Genomic DNA, 23,077 nt, shown 5'->3' with positions numbered 1-23,077 from the left:
CTGTGATCAAGGGAATTCTCCATCCATTTTGAAAATGGCCATTACCCCATAACAGCTTTCTGGTCAGCTCACTGTTAAACTGTAACATCGCCCGCTTGAGCCATAGGGAAACATGGACATTACCTGGCACATCAGTTGTCCTTTCCGCTATAACTGACAGCAACTGATATATAACGGACAGCACTGATATATGTCCGTTCTGACAAAATGTTGTCAGAACTGGAAGGGATCATTGTCAGGAGAAAATGGTGAGCTTCTGAGAGGAACTGATGGCAAGGTAACTATGTAATGTTCATTTGAAGTTACCTTATGTGTTTATTTTAAATAATTTTACTCAGTTCAGGTTCCCTTTAAATATTCTCCCAGCACCTTCTTATTTTTGGACACGTCCGAGTCAGTGAAGTCTTACAAAAAGTCCATTACATTTCACTTGATTAACACAGCTAGAACCCTGATTCCCTGGAAATCATTGGTGGCACCAAGGCAGTGGAGTTGGTACAAAAATCACCCGACTCCAACTCTTTAGTTTATGAAACGCCGACTCCAGGTACCCAAAATTGCTCCGACTCTGACTCCTCAACTCACACCCGACTTTAGTCTAATGCTTACCAGGGTTGTGGAGTTGGTACAAAAATCATCCGACTTATCAGTTTATGAAACCACTGACTCCAGGTTCCCAAAATTGCTCCGACTCCACAGCCCTGAGTGGCACCCTCTTTTAAAGCCTGGCTCAAAAAAGTTGGGTCTATAGAAGCCATGAAAAACTAGTTCTTCAAACTCAAGACTGGACTGAACAATACATATGACCTTGTCGGTTTTGGCGGACTTCATTTACTCGGATCAGTACAAAAATCTCATGAACGCTTGAATATCCATAAGGACATCCCCTCTTCTTTCCTTTTCCCTCTTTCCTCTTCTTTTTTTTTCTCCTCTGTTACCCGTCTCATACCCCCACCCACTCAGGATGATACCATTTATTGGCAAACTTAAAAGAAAAAGAGTAAGCTTTTAGCTAATAAGCCCTAACAAGATGGCGCCATAACAGGACGCCACGGCCACAGGGCTCCGGTCCTTTTTCTCCTTTCTCCCCCTTAAAATCTCTCACCTGCTCTTTCTCCCCGTCTGGGGAGAATGGTGAAGTGGCAGGGGTTACGGGCGTGATGGATGCAGACTCCAATCCAGCCGGGGGGCCACGGAATGTCAGCTGATCAGCTATGTGCTCGGTCTGCAGGGGCTCTATTGTTCTCGGATGGCCGATCGCGAGCCAGCCGCCTGCATCATCATCACCGGCACTCAGCCTGGGGAATCTTGCCGGGGAGCCAATCTACTGGAACACGGGGAAACCCGCGGGTGGCTAGCTGATCGGGCGCTCAGATGATCGTGCCCACGTGCTCTGGCTGCACGGGGTTCTGGATCTATCCTCCACTCTATCGACGCTGCAGAGGGAACCAGGGCATGCTGCCCGATACACCCCACGGGACCTGGCCACCCCACTGCCCACAAGAGGATCCGGATCTCTCTCCACCGCTTCCCGGACTGCAGCCAGCTGCCGCTACATCCAGCCCACCCACGTGGTCCCCCAGGCCTGTAGCCGGAATGCCATCCTCTCTGCCTGGGCTGGCACCAGTAGCCACCGGAGGTTTTTCAGCCCACCCACATGGTTCAGCCGGCCACCTTTCTGCACAGGGGGAACCGGACCACAGAGCTGCACAGAGGTGGTTGTCGGCCCAGCTCTGCCCGCCTGGGCCACTGAGGTTAGTGCTGCTGCTGCTCCTGTGGCCTACCGCTGTTGCCCAAGCCGCCCACTGCTGCACAGCTCACTCCCATCGTGGGGCAATAGGAGCATAACATCTGTGTGGAGGCCACCCACGTGGCTGCGATCATGGGCCCAGGAGCTGCCTCACCCTGATGCATGCACTTCAGCCTCCAGCCGACATGCTCTGCCTGCACGTTGCTCTGTGCTGCCTGGGAGTCCTGATGCCTCTGCTGTGTCCCCTAGAGAGCCAGACCGCCATCCATGTCAAGGCCCTCCACAGAGGAACTTTGCTGAGGCCATCCTGGTCCTGCCACCCTCCACCTGGTCTCCACGGGATCTGCCAGGCTTATATGGTGCTGCATCTGGCAGGGGCCCACTGATCCAGCACCTTACTACACAGTGCCTGACCAGCGGCTGCAGATCCAGGACAGCCTGCCAAGCGGGACATTAAATGGGCTGGGTTTGCGCTGTAATCCTAGGGGGGTCTTATCTTATCTTTTTTCACTGCTCCTTTCTCACTGTCCTCAGTCTTCACTGCTGCTGTACACCTATCTCCCAATGCTTCCTTTCCTCTCTCTTCCTCAGGTTAGACTTAGGGGGCATCTGATTCAAATTATCGCTGGAGAAGCGTTTGAGTGCCATGTACGGCAGCGGATGTCCCCCTGGTCCTTTCTCCTGGTCCTTTTCCTGGGTCCCTTCTTACGGACCCCTCTTGCTATGCCTTTACTCTACTCTCTAGTCTATGCCTTGTATATACATTGTAATTACTGTATGTATGCAATGTATGTATATGTATGCACTGTGTATATACTGTATATCTACTGTACCTAATGTATGCTTACTGTACCACCACCGACCCTGTTTGTGCCAAAACCAATTCCGGGTACAACTCACATTGCACTTGGCAAAATAAATGATTCTGATTCTGATTCTTCATACTCCATTCCTATATGCATACAGGAATAGAGTCTGGAGAAGGCTTATTTGCACGTACATGTAATAAAGGCGCCTACAAAAAGGGCCCCTGATATTGCCGCTATATACAATATCGGTAAAATTACTGATTTTCTACTACTTAATTCCAGTAGTAAAACATCAGTCATCTTTACTGATATTTTACTATGACCTAACATAACCCTATTCTCATACAGAACGCTCCCTTTACAGGTTCTTAACACTTTATCTACAGATGCCTAACCCTTAACCCGCCATCTACAGATGCCTAACCCTTAACCCCCTAACCCCTCCCCCGCCACAAAGCCAGGATTAGCCGCCTTGCAGGGAAATTGGGCACTCGGAGGCTCCCACCACTATATGATTTTCATATTGAGACTTCCTATTGTCATTATATGAATTTCACTATGATTTTCTTATTGAGACTTCCACTATGATTTTTGTGACTTCCTATTGCTGTTATAGTGTCATAACAAGATGGCCACCTATAAGCCATTTTCCACACTTCCTTTGTATTTCAAATGTTATTCTCAGTTCTCAGGTTCTCTTTTTTATATTTTCTTACAGTCTTCATGGGAATAGAATGTGCAGCTGGTTGTTTTTGCTATCTTGTATATAAAAGGCAACACAGTGTATCTATTGAAACTAGCTAACCTTGAGTTACAACGGCCTATTGTCCATACAAATACCTATTAAATAATGTCTAACAAGCTTAATAGATATTAATGTTTTCATTTATGCAGTATTGTATGTTCCAATAGTGAGCTTAGATATTTTGTAAGGATCCAAATGGGGGTCAAGGTAGGTGGAAATATTATAATCTGTAATTCATTCCAATGTGTATATCGTATATCTAAGCCTTCCTTGGGCAGACATTGCTGTGATTCAGTGTATGTCTCCTGTACAGTAAATAAAACTACTGTATACTATACTTCTATACACCAGCAGCAAAGTACATCACTAAAAGCAATGTGAATGGGAGAGTGAGAGAGTGCTGCACTGTATGATATGCCCGCACAGTTGGGAAATAAAGGGGCGGGGCAGTTGTGGTTGAAACTCCTCCCCTCCCTCCCCTGCAACCCCCTGTGGTTAGTCTGGTGACAAACATTGAATTCGAGGTGAATGCTGCTTCCTGTGCAGCAAAGTTCCTGTGTGCTCTAAAACTGGACTCCATGTGATCCTCGTTACCAGCTGCGTGTTCAGATCACCTGCAGAGTTCCCCAAGGCCCAGCAACAGACGCATGTTGTGCAGGAAACCACAAACATTCACAGGACCGCTGGCATCACCTAGCACTAGGAGCAGCACCTGCAACCCATCAGCGTTTCAAGGCAGCGCAGGTCTATTTGTATTTCTGGACAACCATTGAATGACTGATTTGGCTCTTGCTTGAGTTATTTTCTTTTGTAAACTTTGCCTTGGAGAACCCATAGGTCACTAGGTGATGGTCATGGTCATCTAGAGGTCGACTTTCTTATAGTGCCGGGTGGTTTTGCAGCAAATCGCTTGCCTGCTCCCATTTATATTCCGCACATTTTCTTATTGGGGCCATTTGTGAATGAGGGCAAGATAAGCAGCTGAGGCATAGATTTCAGTCCGTTGGAGCGCAGAGAAAAGAGGGAACATTATCTGAGAGCTGAATTCTCCCTGTGTCATTGTGGAATGGCAGTGGAGGGGGATGAAAAGACTTTTCCTCCACAAACCATCTGCTCATTTCCACTTCAAAGCTCACTGCCTCCCTTTCACCGGCTGTTCCCATTGTCCCCTCTGAAACAGGGCTGTGTGATATGTGAGTGCGTTGTGCACGGATGGATGTGACTGTAAGAGGCCTCAGGAACGCCACAGTCGCCCGTGGACAAGGAAAACTCTGCAGCTTCAAAATCTGCCTGAACCGAGGGAGGCCTTCAAACACTATTTTGTTTGGCTGTGTTTACTGGCACATATTTCTGTATCCAGTCTAAATCTGTGGTGGCACTCTAGGCAAAAAAAGGATACCCTTCAGTTTGTTCCTTTTTTTTTAAACACTGTTGCTTACAAACACCCAACTCCTGTCATATGAGCTTTCTCCCCTGCACAACATAAATAAAGCGAAGAGTAAGAATTCTAATTCCATGAGGCAATTTGGGTCTGTTACACTTCCCTAACATGTTAGCTATGTGGGCTGAGGGGAGGTCCTTATATAGCATACAGGAAGGGGAGGGCACTGAAAGAACCGCACCTCACTAATAATTTATATAGTTCAATCAGCAGGCCAGAAACAGGGAAGTAAAGTGGAACTGTACAGATCTGCTGACCCTGAATAGTGGTGTGTCCACTCTGGCTATGTGGAGTGATAGATGTTTGTAAATCACAGGGAGGGCTGCTTGGACATGTTTGGTTGGCAAATAGATTATATGTTAATCTTTAACTGTGTATTTGGTGCTTTAACCACTTCACAACTGAGGGTTTTTTTCCCCTTCAGCACCCGAGCAATTTTCACATGTCAGCGCTCCTTCCATTCATTTGCCGATAACTTTATCACTACTCATCACAACTCATCACAACTAAATGATATATATCTTGTTTTTTTCGCCACTGATTAGGCTTTTTGGGGTGGTTATTTGTTTTCAGTAATTCATTTATTTTCTATTAATTTTAAAGGGAAAACAAGAGAAAAAGATGAAAAAATATACACTGAGGCATAGTGCACACCAGAGCGGTTCGGCTGCGGTTTGCGATCCGCTTGCGGGTGCGGATCCGCTATGGTAGTGTATTTCAATGGGCTGGTGCACACCAGAGCGGGAGGCGTTTTGCAGAAACGCATACTCCTGGGCTGCTGCATATTTTAGATTGCGGATGCGTTTCTGCCTCAATGTTAAGTATAGGAAAAACGCAAACCGCTCTGAAAAACGGCACTTCAGAGCGGTTTGCCAGGCGTTTTTTGTTACAGTAGCTGTTCAGTAACAGCTTTACTGTAACAATACATGAAATCTACTACACCAAAAACGCTTCACAAAACCGCAAAATGCTAGCTGAAACTTTACAGAAAAATAAGAAAAAGCGTTTCAAAATCTGCTAGCATTTTGCGGATCTGCTAGCGTTTTTTTGGTGTGCAGAGGAGTTTTTCTGAGCGTTTTGAGTTTTTAAATCTGCTGCTAATTTTATTTTTTTACAGTTTTTTTCACTTTAGCCCCCCCAAAAAATTCACGACACAGGTCGCACCTCTCAAGCACTCCAAATTCTATTCTCTCACTTGTCACAGTCAAAATAATATCCTATAGACATAGTCAGATAGTTTTCTGGGCACACAGCAGACAGTTAACCACAAGTAGCGCCAACTGATTTTTCAAGGCCATTTTTCTCACCTGTCATTCTTTTTATAAGCCTGCTACATTCATTCAATTATGATTGGCGGAACACTGACCAATTTTAACACCTCCATGTAGTACGAGAGTCAACAGATACTGACTATTATAAGCAGATTATGTAGATATACTACATACAGGTGGTAAAATTGGTCCGTGATTGACAAATCATAATTGAAAGTGCGTACCAGGATTTAGCAAAGTACACCAAGGGTTTATACAGTTTATTTTTTTAGGAGACAGAATAAAACCTGGTACACACATTGAATTTTGATTGGCCAATAATGGCCAATTTTACCAAATCCATATAGTATGAGGGCCTAATGATTGTGAATACTATGAACAGATTGTATAGGCAAGCTCTCATACTACATGTGAGTAACGCAAGGTCTCATTATAACATAAACACACACACACACATTGGTACCCACCACTGTAGAAGCTGTAGAAACGTGGAAGCTAGAATGTCATCGTAAGCAATGCAGAGGTCAGAGGGTGTTCGGCAGCCATGTCAGTGGTCAGAGGGTGTTAAGCATCAATGCCAGAGGACAGAGGGTAGTCAGTCATGCCAGAGGTCAGATTCCTAAGAGTGGTCGTCAGCCATGCCGGGGTCAGATTCCAGAGAGTGGTCGTCAGCCATGCTGGGGTCAGATTCCAGAGAGTGGTCGTCAGCCGTGCCGGGGTCAGATTCCAGAGAGTAGTCTTTAGCCATGCCGGGTTCAGATTCCAGAGAGTAGTCGTTAGCCATGCTGGGGTCAGATTCCAGAGAGTAGTCGTTAGCCATGCTGGGGTCAGATTCCAGAGAGTAGTCGTTAGCCATGCCGGGGTCAGATTCCAGAGAGTGGTCGTCAGCCGTGCCGAGGTCAGATTCCAGAGAGTAGTCTTTAGCCATGCCGGGATCAGATTCCAGAGAGTAGTCATTAGCCATGCCGGAGTCAGATTCCAGAGAGTAGTCGTTAGCCATGGCGGGTCAGATTCCAGAGGGTGGTTGTCAAACATGCTGAAACTTAGGTCATCAAGGTGCAAAAAAAAATGGTGTACAGCAAACAAGATTCTAATATTTAAGGAGTGTGTGGTAAATGTTGAAACAGGGCTTAAGGCAAAGTCCTGGTTTAGAGGGACAGTCTGGGCAAAAATACCGGGAGTCTTTTCTGATTCGGTGACTCCTACAAACTTTGCAGCGTTTCTGTGGGTATTTTTTAGATGCCGTGTCAGGGAGCGGTTCAAGAAAATGTTTTTCACGGATTCTGAGGATGTCCTCAGAGGCCGGATTCAAACACCAGGGAAGTGACAATATCCTCCAAAAATTCGAGAAAGGTGCCCGGATTGCTTCCTTTTTTATAGATGATATGGTCATTGACAAGGGACATCTGCATTAGGTACACAGCTACTTTTTTGTACCATACGATCGATCCTGTAAGTGGCAATCAACTGGTCGGCCAGATCGACTGCACCCATGTATTTGTTATAGTCTCTGATGGCAACTGGTTTCTCCATCACCTCTCTTCCAGACCTCACAGTTCTTGTTGCCTCTGAGTGATTCGTGGATAAAATGAGGACATCTCTTTTATCCTTGAATTTGAGGGCAAGGAGCTCATCAATGGGCAATCTGTGGGCACGTAGGGGGCACACTGCGCGCGTGGGTACGCGCACGTGAACGCGTGCACGTTCATGGCGGCAGATTTTTATAATGGCGGCGAAGGGGGCGTCACATACACAGAATCACTTCTGCCATTGATGTTTGCAGTAGTGATTCAGGCGATCAGAGGCTTGGATTGGCTAATGGGAACCCAGTTATCATACACCAATCCCTCCGCAACAATACTGCATCGCACGCACGTGTGTGCGCCCTCACAGTGTCAGATTACGATTATCTACGCTCCCGGAGGGAAACTGAAGTCAGTGGGAGCGTGGATATACTGCCCTGAAGTGGTTAAAGTGGACCTGAACGGCTTGCACAGGACACAAGGAAAACATAACAGAAATGCACCCTGTATGTATTTAAAGAGTTTAGCCTGTGTAATTCCCCCTCATTTGTGTCTAATCACTAGTTGTAATTTGATCTCTCCCCTGTGTCACATGACTACTGCATTGATTATTATTATTTTTTTACACATATGACTATAAACTTACAGTAATTAATGATGCACAAAGGTTTTTTTTTTGTTTTGTTTTTTTGCGTTATACACCTCTACTTTTTGCAGTAAATATATTTTGCATCTATTGATGTCACAGTGCTTGCATGATCTGATGCTTCTGCAGTGACTGAATCAAGGCTGTGGAGTCAGAGCAATTTTAGGAACCTGGAGTTTGGGTCGGAGTCGGTGGTTTCATAAACTGAGGAGTCGGATGATTTTTGGACCAAATCCTTAGTTCTGGTAAGTATTAGACTAAGGAGTCGGAGTCTAAGCTATTTTGGGTACCTGGAGTCAGAGGTTTCAGAAACGTAGGAGTCGGAGCCGGATGATTTTGTACCGACTCCACAGCCCTGGATAGAATAAAGCTACAGTACTCAATAAGGTCGGTGCACTCTCTCCTTTCTACATGTAAATATATGTAGAATACATACATTAAGGGTTGGTTCACACTTGTTTCAAAACCATATCCGTGGCTCCGTTTTTTTGCCCTGGAAAAAAACGAAACCGCGTATATGAATGTTAAAAATAACGGCCGTCTTAAACTGAACGGAGAGTCCGGATTTGCCACATTTTCACGGAGCCCGCATACCCAAGGAGGCAAAGAAAGGCAACACAAAAACGGATCTCCCTCTACACAGAAAACTTTGCACACAGAACGGATGCCAAAGCAGATTGCCTGCTGCCTGCTCCTTCCCTCAGCGTCATCTGTACAGATCTCATTATCCAAAAGAAACACACAGGAAGGAAGGACACATTTTTGACATATGTTTAAACGGACTGGAAACGTGTGCTGCAAAGCACAACATTTTTAAAAACGGATCCGATTATAGAAAAACTGATCCATTTAAAACTCATTCTGATCTGCAACCTGACCAGTGTGGACCGACCCTAAGTAAATAAACTATAAGTGAATGACTGATGATGCCTCTTGTTCCTTCTTGACGGGAGAGTGCAGCAACAAGCTGTATTGAAGCAGGCAGTACACTACATGTTTCGGGCGGAGCCCTTCATCAGGTGATGAAGGGCTCCGCCCGAAACATGTAGTGTACTGCCTGCTTCAATACAGCTTGTTGCTGCACACAGCTCCTGAGTGCCGTGTCTTCCTTTCGTGTTTACCTGTTTGCTTGCAGGTGTGGTGGACCTGCATGACACTGAGCACCGGCTGGCCGACTTATTGTTGGTTATACCCGAGGTGAGGTGATCTCTTCGTTTCTGTTGCCGGGAGAGTGGGAGTTGCTTCCTCAGTACAGAGCAGATGACCAGACTCCACCCACCACCATTCTGGGAGAGCTTGGCCTAATTAAATTCATTTTTTTTCTCCTAAAGTTTTCTCCTAAGGGATATTTTTACACCTTATCAATTAAAATTAATTTAAAGTCATTTGCCACATTTGGGGCATGGCTGGAGGTGTGGCAGGGGCAGGTCTTGGTGTTCCTTTTTCCCCGCTTCAAGAGTTAGAAGGTATGGATGTGGAGTGTGTGGCCACGCTAAACAAACAATTTGTTGTCACAAATGTATGAGTTTAATATGTTTGGGAAGGCAAGAGTTATACTTAATGACTAAAAAGGCACTTTAAATTCTACTCACAGCTGAGTATAGTAAGAATGTTAGTCATGTTTTGGATTTGGAAATGCTGAAAATTGATAATATGGTCCATACCAAATGTTTAAATCGGATGCATGAGAAGAGCAAAGAAGAGATTAGTGGAGAGAGCCAGCTAGCAGCTACCGATAGGTGGAAAGCCTATCAGAAATTACTCCATGTGCAATATTACAGAGGCATATGAGCTGGAGTTCTGATGATTGGATTGTTAAAAGGAGATCAGTGTAAAGACAACAATGGTGTATAGACTGAAAAACTTGTGAATATTGGATATAGCCGTGAGGTGAGGGGAGACCATAAACCACTCCAAAAGCCAGTCTTTGTTGACAGTGGGTGGCATGTGACATGGTGTGGTGACGGCTTACCTATACTTTGAAAGCAGGCCAACGTGAGGATAGGACCCACAGCCTACTGACGTCTATGTGGAAGCTAGCCGAATTGAAAAGTGGTCTGAAATAACTCTGTTGTGTAGGACTACCTCCCTTAGCATTGATTTAAGAGGAATACTTGAACTATATAGAGATATAGATTTTTTTTCTTAACAGGAAATAATGTCCCCCAGCTGTGTAAATAGACATTTATGGGAGTCATTGTTATCCTGACACATAAGCATGGTGGACAAGTACCTACACCTGCTGCCTCTGCACTTGTTAAGTAGGGGCCTTCATAGTCCCTAATCTAATTTATACTGAGCTGAAGACATATGCTGTAATTGTACTCCAACCCGGTTTACATCATTTTTCTACTGTGGTTTATATAAGAGAGACTTGGGACATATTTAAAATGAAGGTGATGCTATTGCAGGTGGCAGTACTTGATTGTGGTACTTCGAGTGGTGGTTCAGGCCTCGCATAGAGGAACAGGCACCCAGCAGAGTTACATCTGTGAGAAATCTGTGTGTGCAGTGTGGGGATTTTATCATCTGTAGCTGTGGATGACAGGAGAGGCTCTGTCGCTCACTGCTTATAAGGCTGCTTCTTTGCTTTGTTGTCATAAATTGTTTTTGAAGAGCATTTTCCGCCAGGTTGCTCGCCTGACAATCCTCATTACCGCTATTTAAAGGTTGGTTGATGCACAGGCAGGAGGAACTCCAGCCTAAACAAACATACTGTCATTAAGTTACATTAGTTATGTTAATTACAATAGATAGGTAATATAATCTCTTACCCACACTGTTTTAAAAGAACAGGCACATGTTTGATTTCATGATGGCAGCCATCTTTTTGGTTGAAAGGAGGTGACAGGGAGCATGAGACACAGTTCCAACTGTCCTGTGTCCTGAGCACCTCTCCCAGTTGCTAAGCAACGTGAATAACAACATAGGAAATCCCATCATGCTCTGCACAGCATCAGGGGAAAAAAACCTGGGCTTTTTTTCTTTGATGTGTGGAGCTTAGCTAAAAATGCAGCTAAAAATGATGCTTTGGTAAGAAAAACAAAGTTCTGATGCTGTGAAACTGTTAAAGAAACACCAAGCCTTTTCAGTTCTGCTAAGTAGATTTTTAGTCCGGAGGTTCACTTTAAAGAGCACTTCCACATCTTCTTCATTTATGAGCAGAGATAAAAAAAATACAATTTATAGTGCTGTAAATAACAGAATGCCCATTAGGTGTGGAGGCTTGCTGATTACAGCAGGACAGTTAGTCTAGACTTGCAATGCTTCCTGCTTTGTGCAGAAAGAGGGGAGTAACTGGTCAAGTTGTACTTCAGAGAGAGCACTATTATGTACTAATTTAAAGGACTCCTGAACGGTAGAAAAAAAAAGTTATGTACTTATGCCCCTTTTCCACAGACTGCTGAACTGCAGTTCAGCCTCAGGCTGCTGACCACGAGCGCATTTCAGCTACAATTTTATGCAGACGGATGGCAGCGTTTGTAGCTCAAAAATGCAATTTGCATCTAAGCACGGCAACGCTCAGATGTGCGTGGGGGTTTATATTCAGGTGCATTTTTTATTTTCTATGTGTCACACTGAGAAAGAGGGTTTTTCATTGATGGTGTAATGTAGGTGGCTATACGGCCATATTTTTTCTGTTGGGTTCCACCTCATCATCTTTACTGCCACTAGAATGGCTTACCCATTTTGTTAGCTATGTCCCTCTTAGCTGTCTCTTGATGATGGATGTTTTTTCGACAGCTTGATGGGTGGTATAAGCGGGGTAATGGCAGGCAAATATACCTAAAACCTTTCCAACTGAACTCCACCTAAATGACAGGGAACCAAAATAAACTTCACCATGCTAAGCCAATGGTGGTGATTACTGGATGGTGTTTTGCCTCACGGAGGGTGTTTAAACCCTCTAACTTCGCTCACCACCGTAGTGGGTAAAATGAATTGCAGCAAAACATGAGGAAAGGTTCAATAATAATATTTATTGAGCTACAATCCTGTTATAATAATCATCTAGGCTTGCAGAATCATAGTTTAAGGGTTTGTAATTATTAGTAAGCATGCATCAACATTTCTTTACCAAGTGTTGTAGCAATATCACCCAAGGAAGAGGGGACTCCGCCAATCCTCCATAGGGGAAAACACCTGGCGGCACAATCCATCATGTCTGTTGGTCTCAGCAAAGTCCCCGGAGTCCAGGCGTTTTCCCAACCCAATTATACTCCCTAAACCATAACGCACGCAGGCGCATATAGGGTCGCTGTTGTAGGCGCGTGATCACAGTACAAATCTATGATATCCGATTCTGCGCAATACAAGACAGCCAAGCGTCGACACCTCATTCACAGGCAATGATTTTGTCCTTCTAAAACCAGATAAATCCAGTTAGAAGAAGATAAAAGTGGAACTGCAATGTAATGTTATGCTGCCCTGAAGTTAACTCCAGCTTGAGGGTAACTCCAGGGGTTCAAATGTAACTTTATAGATCAGATGGGATGTGAACAGCAATCTAATCCATACATATTATATAGGTAAAAAATAATACCTTTGAATAGCTAACTGATAGAGTTAAATGATGCAAGCTTTCTGGGATCTAGTCCCCTTCTTCAGGCATATTTCCAGATGTTAGCTGAAGTAAAACACTGAATAATTAATCTAATAATAATAACTAAAACTAATCCATACGTACAAATTCATATGCATCACATGTGTATCTCAGATGGGGTCACATGATCAGAGATTACATTGGTTTGTCTTCAATCCAATCTCCCAGTAGCAGAGGTATTATTATTACTATTCAGATAGCGTTGATATCTTCTGCAGCATGGTATAGCGTATATTGTCTTGTCACAATATCACATTCTAATCCTACCATAGTCATAAGTCTATGTATGGTGTAGTGAATGTATCGTAGTCAAGGGCCAATTTAAGGGGAAGCCAATTAACTTATCTGTATGTTTTTGTGATGTGGGAGGAAATCTGAGTGCTGGAGGTTCAAGTTTTAATGCCATCCTGACAATTACTGTATTTTTGGGACGATAAGACTCACCTTTTCTGTTCCAAAAGTGTGTGTGTGTGTGGGGGGGGGGGGGGGGGAGACACAGCGTCTTATAGTCCAAATGCAGGGAGTTCCCGACTTGTGAACGCCTCCCAATATGAACCTCCAACCCGCCACAATGTCGGGGACTCCCTGTACTGTGCCCATGCAGAGGAGGACACAAGGGGGACACAAAGAGGCATAAAAGAGGACACAAGAAGGACAGAGGGGGCGTAATCCACAAGATGCCCCTTCACCGTGAATGTACCAGGTTTAGAAAATATATATTTTCTTGCCCCTGGTTTTTGCCCTCTAAACCTAGGTGCTTCTTATGGTCAGGAGCGTCTTATAGTCCGAAAAATACATGCGTGAAAGCACAGAAACAGAGCTCAGTAAATTAACATTCTGAAACATGTAGTACTGTATGTACTGTAGGAGCCCTAAGTGGCTGTGCAGCATGAAGGGTTAAAATAAGCCCATTATAAACCTGTGCAATATATATATATATTTATAATTTTTTTTTTTTTTAAAGAAGTACAATCTGAGGTGATTTTGTGTGAAACACTTCATCATTCACCAAGTTGTCCCTAAGCCACCTGTGGATTGTCTTTCCTTAGGGGTCATTGTTCAGTTGAAAGGTGAATCTTCAGGACACTCTGAGCTTCTGAGCAGCCTGCAGTAGGATTTCATTAATGGTATGTGTACTTTGCGCTCTTCTGCGTTCCCTTGACCCTGACTAGTTTTCCAGTCCCTGCTGCTGTAACACAACCCCGCAGCATGATGCTGCCACAGCTATGCTACTCTGCTGGAATGGTATTGTGCAGGTCATGAGTGGTGCCCGATTTCCCCCAGACATAACAATCACCGCTCAGCTCAGTCTTGGCTTCATCAGACCAGAGAATCTAGTTTCTCACAATCTGAGAGTCCTTTAGGTGTCTTTGTAAACTCCAAGCTCCTGATTTTTATTTATTTTATTTATTTAAGTATTTATATAGCCCCTGATGAGTCACTCCCCCTAGTGACAACGCGTAGGGCGGAGCCAGAGACACGTACGCTTTCCCTGACCTGTTGCTGCACGGATGGTTTGCCGGAGGAGACGCGTAGAGACCTACCTACCATTGGATATGTGAGATATGCTGTTTTAAAGATTATTATCTGGTACGCTGAATTTTATGGGGCTTGAGAGCCATATTAAATAAGCTTTTTTAAGCTATGAGGAGTGGTGTGTTCTGTCTTTTCACTCACAGAGCCTGGATCACTGTGATATTGATACGCAGTTTTACAAGAGTTGGCCGGTGAGCAGGGAACTGACGGGGGAGTGAGTGTCCCCATCCTGCATGTGGCGGTTTTTCTCCCTAACACAGTGTGTTTGCGGGGCACAGGGTGTACTGTTGTTAGAGGTTACCCGCTATGTGTTTGTAACTCTCTCTCCTAGGGACACCATATGGATTGCTGAATATAGAGAGACTAACCTTGCCAGCAGCGCGGCTGTGATAAACGTATATGTGTAAAGAGGAGGATTCTTTCTGACTTTTTAGACAGCAAGCTGGACACTATATTGCAATAAGGTGGTGAGCGCTGTATCGTTTTATATAAGTATTTATATAGCGCCAACATATTATGCAGAGCTGTACAGAGAATATATTGTCTTGTCACTAACTGTCCCTCGGAGGGGCTCACAATCTAGTCCCTACCCATTTAGTTAACCTTCTGTACGTTACTCTCGCCAAAATTTCATATAGTGGGCTTTACTAAAGTGTCCCAATCTCCTCCCATAAATCTGTAAATATTTTTGTGTGTGTGTATCAGTAGTTTTTATTGAGGTCTGAGTATCCCGAGGAGGCGTGGGATCACGCGAAACAGCTGTTGACACCGACTCTTTTTACCTTTTGTAACCTGTTCTTGTACTGTGCTTGAATAAAAAATCCTGTTTCTGAGTTCCGGAATCCACATCTCTTTGTGACCATTAGTAATTTTTATAGTTATACAATTTAAGATGCATTTAAATATTCATCTTAAGCAAAATGCAAGAGGAAAGTCGGCACATGCAAATGCGTAGCAGTAAAAAAGCTTTATTCTTGCGGCTTCATGCGGTTAGCATAGCGACACAAAGTTGATAAAAATTGTCCTACCCGTTACTCCATGTGGCTGTGGGGTGAGGTGGGAGCAGTGGGGGCCGCCTTACGACCGTTTCGCTCTCTTGAGCGTCTTCAGAGGGTGCGCATTGCCTCTGAAGACGCTCAAGAGAGCGAAACGGTCGTAAGGCGGCCCCCACTGCTCCCACCTCACCCCACAGCCACATGGAGTAACGGGTAGGACAATTTTTATCAACTTTGTGTCGCTATGCTAACCGCATGAAGCCGCAAGAATAAAGCTTTTTTACTGCTACGCATTTGCATGTGCCGACTTTCCTCTTGCATTTTGCTTACCATGACCTGCTGTTTTCAAGCCTGAGCACGCTATTTGTAGCATGACCCGTTACCAATCCTCTTAAAGGCAACCTACTTTAGTCTCTGTGCATGTTGATCGACAGTTGCAGTGCCGGTTCTGTGTCATCTTGCAAACATTTCTATAGGGGTCAATCTCGAATGGAGTATAGTTGAAGGACCTGGTTATCACAAAGTTCAAGCCTTTTTGTAGAACGTCAATGCATGAGTCTGATAGTTGAACTCCAGAAAGATTCATGACCTGCAGTTTTATTTACAGTGTTATTTCAGCTCCCAGATGGATTCTCATATATTTTTTTTTTTTTACATGATTCCTCATCTCTTCTTCCTCCCCTTTCTGTGTGTATTTTTTTTCCTGAAGGGATGTCTCCACTTTTTTCCTTTGTCACCCCGTAATTCCAGCCCAGAGTCAGAGGTCCAATTATACCTCTGTTAGGTTTATGGGGCTTCTTCAGGATGAATCAGGATTGCTGTGTTCCATTAGAGAGATATTGGAATGTGTTATTAACCCGTCTAGCCAGAGTAGTAAAAAAGAAAACACTGAGACACACGTGTATCTCAGTGTGCTATTTTAAAGTGAACTTATAGGGAAAATAAGCTGATGTGATATATATATTTCCTCCTCCTTTTTAAAATGACTTTAGATATCCCACAGTTTTATTTCGTGTTTAAAAATGTAAGAAATAGATTTAAAGTTGTACTGTCTCTGCTCAATGACACAGTCTTTCTTTTTGTTTCCCAGAATTAAAATGTAAATTATTGACTTTATTCATCTTCTGCACTTACTCTACCAGGAAAGCGTTTTATGGCCGTAATTCCTTATCAGTGAGGGTTACACTATATTCCGACCAGGGACCAAGTCCTGACTGGAGAGAAACTGTCATACCTGAGTATTTAACTCTTTTAGGCAGAAAAACTTAAAAAAAAAAAATGGAACACAGCCTAGTTATGTGTATGGAGAAAAAAGGGGGGACACCGAGAGCCCAATATAATGTAGTATGTATAGGGAATGGGTTTATAAGAGTAAGTAAACAATATACTCACAAACCAGGGTCACCAATAGGCAACCACTGTAAGGACAGGTAAGGAGATTAGACCTGTCCTCACTCAGGATTAAGATGTCGCTCTCTGTAGAGAGAAGAATAAGGGTATGGAGCCCTCCAACAGGGGTGGACTCAAGTATTGTAGAAGGAGAACAGAGGCGCCAACAGGATGGTGGACTTACCTCCCCGAAGCAGACATGAAACTCGTTTTTCAGCAGAAAAATGTATTTACATCCTCCAAATTACAAACAAGAAGTTTTGAATCAGGATGATACCATTTATTGGGTAACTTAGAGATTGATAAACAGTGAGCTTTCGACTTATAAAAAGCCTTCGTTGGACTGGTTCCTGACCAAAACTGAAAAACACAGCTTATATACACTGACATACAGAGGAGAAACATTCTTTAGCAAACATAAATGTAATTAGATGCCTTAACTGTTACCGAGGAGGCTTTCCCAGGCATCCTATCTAAACTGATAAGATCAATAGAATCCTCAACATGACATAAAGCAGACTCTGGTGATGGGGAGACATCGTAAATTCCGAGTTCAAATGGTGACTGGCCTGGTTACATGCACCATTAATTCTAAGCTTAATGGCCCGTACTCACGGGCTGCAGAAGTGGCCTGTCGCCAGCACACGTGAGCGTGCTAGCGACAGGCCGGCGACAGCTTCTCTCCAGGTCCCTCCGCGTACACACGCGGAAGAGGGACCAGCGGCGAGACGGAAGCTGTCGCCGACGTTCCTCCTCCCCCCGCCGGAAGCTTCATTCACCTCTATGGAGGTTGCTGTCGCTAGTCCGCGTACTCACGCGGACTAGCGACAGTTGCGGCGGAGGTGCGGCGGCGACTGTTGCCATGCGATTGAAACTTTCAATCGCATGGCGACAAGAGCGGCGGGCGACAGTTCGGGGTGCGCGCGCGTGCGACGGCCCATACTCACGGGCGACCTGTCGCCGCAACACGCGCGCGCCGCGTGTTGAGGCGACAAAAGTCCCTCGTGAGTATGGGCCATAAGAGAATTGTGGCATTTAAAGCCAGCACCTGAAACCAAATAAAATGAATAGTGACAGTGAATTCCATCTTACACAGCATATGGCACAAAAATGAAAATTACATTTTTCTGTTGAAAAACTACAGTTTCATGTCTGCTTCGGGGAGGGAAGTCCACCGCTTCCTTCTTTGAAATGTTAACGTTTTTAGCTATTTTTATCCTGTTGGCGCCTCTGTTCTCCTTCTACAATAGTTATGTCTATGCTGCTTGGCACTCTACATACACCAGTCTATCTGGTCATGTCACCTCAGGTGCACTTTAAAGTACCCCTGAACTGATCAAAGCCCATGGTGGGCTAGATTACCATTTAAGAAGTATCATGGCAATGCTCGTTGTCGTTGGCGTCCACCCCAATCCCAGTCATCTTCATATTTGATGGAATCCTCCAGCTGAATATGAAAACCCGGAAGGCTCCCCCTATCGGCGGTGTGTAAATCAGAACTGTGCAGGTGCAAATTACAATCCACGGCAGCAGAGAGAAAGCAAGCACTTGTTCAAGAGTGGTTTCTGTCACTGTGCAGGCACAGTTCTGAACTCGCGCCTGCACACTTCAGAAAAGCTCCGTGCCGCTTGGAGTAACTTCCGGGAGGAGTGGGAGTTACAGGGATGGATGACGGGAAATGGAGGGAACCCTGGCGACAATAAGCAGTGTTTCGACACTCTTTAAAAGGTAATCTAGCCCACCATGGGCTTCATGTAATAGATGTTTCCCTTCTTCAGGGGTACTTTCAGAAACCCTTAAATTATGATCTTTTTCATTATAACCACTTTGGGTTTCCTAGATTTGAAGTACAGTCTCTATAAGCTCAGCACCATAACTTCTCTCATGCTGTAATGTAGGTGAGCAGCATGCAGTCTAGTCTAGAGAACTGCCAGTGGTTTTTTTTGGAATATAGATGCAGACTCTATAATTGGCATGGAAAGGGTTAGTGCGCAGGGTGCGTGTCTCCTTCACTCCTCAGCATCCTTTGAAGAGGTGACAGGCGTGCTTTTAGCTCGTCAGTATCCACGATGGGCTGTTTTTTGTATCTAGGACAAGGCTGTGTTGTGTTGTGAGGTAACTGCGTTCCCCCAGGAATAATTAGTCTGAACATATTTTTTTTTTCCCTGTACGGTTTAATCAGTTGCTGAGAGGATTGACTTGTGTGCAAAATCATTTGGTGTGCGTGTGCAGCAAAGGCTCCTGGGTATTCACTGTGCTCATCATAAATAGGGCTAAAAGGAGGTGAGAGTGCAACAACACGTTACACGGTGTATATAATTATCCAGAATATGCTCTTCCCTTTCCTAGAAGTGTCTCAGAGGGGATATTTGTTTTTCTAGATTCTGGCATCTTCCACAGTACAATGCCTACTGAACCGTTCACTTCAGTCTCTGGACCATCGGAGCTTACAATCCGAATTTCCACACACATATGCACAATTTTACAATGGAATAGTTCTCTGCCTAGAAGTAGCGGATTCTCTAGTGCTCTCACTGCTGTTACATATTTTAATATGTATACATTTTCAGTGTTCTCCCCACAATTTTTTTCCAGCCGGGTGGCATGAAATAGTAGCCGGGTGGCATGAAAAAGTAGCCGGGTGGTGCGAGATGAAAATGCAGGGCAACTCTGCTTACAGCATAGGAGGAGGTGAAGAGTTGAGCCGATGACAGCCGGGTGGTCACCAAATCTAGCTGGGTGGAGCACCCGGCAAAAAGAGCCTGGGGAGAACACTGATTTTCATAGCCTTGTCATTCTGCAGGGCCTCATAGAGGTCCGTATTTCCTTTATTATTATTATTTAGTATTTATTATTAGTAATTATATAGCGCCGACATCTTCCGCAGCGCTGTACAGAGTATATTGTCTTGTCGCTTAACTGTCCCTCAGAGGGGCTCACAATCTAGTCCCTACCATAGTCATATGTCTATATTGTGTATGCATTTTAGTCTAGGGCCAATTTGAGGTGAAGCCGATGAACTTATCTGTGTGTTTTTGGAATGTGGGAGGAATCCAGAGTGCCCGGAGGAAACCCACACAGACAAGGGTGAATATACAAACTCTTTTCAGCTAGTGCTCTGGTTGGGATTAGAATTGGGGACCCAGTACTGCAAAGCTAGAGCGCTAACCACTATGCCACCGTGCTGCCTGGCATATTCCTATCCTAGAGGTGCCTCCACTGTCTTTTTTTCATTAGCGGTATATTTTGTATTGTAATTATGACTGGTGTGGACCTCTCGCATGCATTCTACTGATTGATGATGCATTTTAAATTCCACAAATATGGACAAGTATGCCCAAATTGCCAGCTGTATTACATGGGTGGGGTTTGCAGTGGGGTTTTTACTGATAGGTGGGGTTTGTATTGATGGTTGTGGTTTGCGGTGAGGTATGTATTGATGGGTGGGGTATGTATTGATGGGCGGGGTTTGCAGTGGGGTATGTATTGATGGGTGGGGTTTACAGTGGGGTATGTATTGATGGGTGGGGTTTACAGTGGGGTATGTATTGATGGGTGGGATTTGCAGTGGGGTATATATTGATGGGTGGGGTTTGCAGTGGGGTATGTATTGATGGGTGGGGTTTGCAGTGGGGTATGTATTGATGGGTGGGATTTGCAGTGGGGTATATATTGATGGGTGGGGTTTGCAGTGGGGTATGTATTGATGGGTGGGGTTTGCAGTGGGGTATGTATTGATGGGTGGGGTTTACAGTGGGGTATGTATTGATGGGTGGGATTTGCAGTGGGTTATATATTGATGGGTGGGGTTTGCAGTGGGGTATGTGTTGATGGGTGGGGTTTGCAGTGGGGTATATATTGATGGGTGGGGTTTGCAGTGGGGTATATATTGATGGGTGGGGTTTGCAGTGGGGTACGCATTGATGGGTGGGGTTTAAGGTGCTGGATTGTGTTGTTCCTGTCACCAAAGAAGTAAATACAGTCCTGCGTTCACATGCAGAGTTTTCCCTAGAAATGTACCGTATATTAGGCAGGTGAAATGAAGCTACAGTGGGGTGCTCCAACTCTGGTGCTGCATAAAGTTCCAGTGTGTTGAACATTTCCTCTGCTTCACATACTTTTTTTTAAAGCTTACTAGTGTTCTTCATATTATGATTAAACTTCCCAGTGCCACCAAATCGTGCCCAGCTGTCCCACCCACCCACTACCCCCACCCAGATGTGTGTTAACTTTATTCGTTCTCTGTAGCGTTCCCATTTTGGTTTTGTAGTGTTTAATAAGCACCTGAGACTACCTGTGGCTGCTGACAGATTGGGGCGCTCCCTTGTGACAGCCGGGTAATGAGGAAAATAAGCTCAGGCGGATCTGGGAAAAAGGGACTGGTGTGTACACTGTATATGTACATTCACAAGCACCCACATATGCTTATTATTAGGGATTATGTACATTTGTTATGCAAATATATGCTGCTTGAAAATGGACCAATCAATTTAAACCTTGGTGGGACTTGATTGGTCCAATTTCAAGCTGCATATATTTGCATAAACATTTACACAATCCTGCATGAACTCGGAAATATTTGCATGTCATTGATCATCCCTTTTATTGGCCGACATAGCTCTAATATATACTACGACATCGTACAAAGAACAGACGTTCATATCACTGTATGCCTCAGAGATATTATCACTGTAATACCCTCACAGGGCCATCCATTCCATGGAGCAAGCTGGGCAACTACCAGGGCTGCAAGCTCTTTAAAGGACAACTGAAGTGAGAGGTATATGGAGGCTGCCATATGTATTTCCTTTTAAGCAATACCAGTTGCCTGACTAGTGTGCTGAACCTGTGCCTCTAATACTTCTAGCCTTAGACCCTGAGCAAACATGCAGCATATCGGGTCATTATCGCCAGATCTGACAAGATGCTTGTCAGATCTGTTAGCTGCATGCTTGTTTCTGGTGTACTTCAGACACTACTGCAGCTAAATAGATCAGCAGGACTGCCAGGCAACTGGTAATGTTGAAAATGAAATAAATATGGCAGCCTCTATATTCTACTCACTTCAGTTGTCATTTATCTACCTCCCCAGTCAGGAGGTCACAAGCATGATTGCACCAGTGTTTCAGAGGACCGCCTACTTGGGGCCCTCCTGTATCCTTATTTCAAAGCAGGGTTGGCAGGGAGGCTTAGAAAATCCAGTATACTCAGTTCCCTTGCCTGCTTCCATCCTATCTCATGTCCATCGCTGCCAGCCTGACTAGTGATGAGTTATTGCTGCTCTTGCTATACTGGGGTCATGATTGCTGCACTTGTTTTATGGGGACATGATGGCTGCATTTGTTATGTGAAAGTCATAGCGTATACATAATGGCAGCTCTTAATGGTTTTTATTTTCAGAAGAATCGTTTCTCTTTGTTTATCAGTATAAAGGTTTGCCTATCGGCTTCCATTTCTACATGGAGTGGTACTTTATTGTCAGTGCAGAATTACAATGCAAGAGGATTCTTAGTTCATTTTTGTTCAGGGCCCCATTTTACCTAAAGAGTGTCAATCTGTTTCCCCACCAGTTATTATTATTGCAATAAATACATACAGCTCTGACGTTCCGCAGTACTATTCAGAAAACACTGAGCCATTCCCATCAGAATCTGTCCCATCACTCTAATGTTCTCACCACAGTCTCACACACTGTTATTATTATTCAATTATATTTATATCGCACATTCTGCAGCACTGCTCAGAGAACTTGGAGCCATTCACATCAGTCACTGCTTCATAGAGCTTACGCTTTAACGTCCCTGCAGTAGTTCCACACAGTTATTATTCGTAGCATTTGAAATTCCACTATACTGTCCCAGGTGTGTATGAAAAATGTTGGATGGGTGCAGACTAAGGTCAATAGAATATCATTAAATGAACAATCCAGTGGAAAAAGTAAGCAGTTAAAACCTGACCGAACCGACAGGTTTTAGACTAGTCTATCTCCTCATTGGGGATTCTCAGAGTTTTCTTTATTTTCAAAAGCATTTCCTGAATGGCAGTTGCTAGGTCTAACTGACAAATTAGTGTGCAAGTGAGTAGGGAGGCTGGCTGGTATCTTACTATTTTGGCAAATGATGTGTACGGGATGTTCGTTACTGAGAGTTCTATGCACAGAGGGAGAAATTACTTGCTTGGCAGTTTAAAAAAGCCATTATTTCCCACAATGCAACAAGGTTCACAGACAGCAAACTGTCAGGACCATGGTCATGACATCACACTGTGGGAGGGCTTTCACCACAATAACAGCCATACTGATGATATATGTGAGAAAAGGTAAATACTTCTCGTGGGTGAGGGGTATCAATAACTAATTGGAATGAAATT

At 44.3% G+C, this 23,077-nt stretch overlaps 1 protein-coding gene across 1 annotated transcript in view; it reads left to right on the top strand.

Annotated features, from left to right (window-relative positions):
• The window catches only part of B4GALT2 (beta-1,4-galactosyltransferase 2), a 172,560-nt gene that overhangs the window by 85,405 nt on the left and 64,078 nt on the right, over positions 1-23,077 (top strand). The gene's annotated exons all lie outside the window — the stretch shown is intronic.

This window comes from Hyperolius riggenbachi, chromosome 6 (assembly GCF_040937935.1).
Source record: "Hyperolius riggenbachi isolate aHypRig1 chromosome 6, aHypRig1.pri, whole genome shotgun sequence".
Lineage (NCBI taxonomy): Eukaryota > Metazoa > Chordata > Amphibia > Anura > Hyperoliidae > Hyperolius > Hyperolius riggenbachi.
The sequence above is the reverse complement of the archived record's forward strand: the minus strand, read 5'-3'. Positions and strand labels throughout refer to the sequence as shown.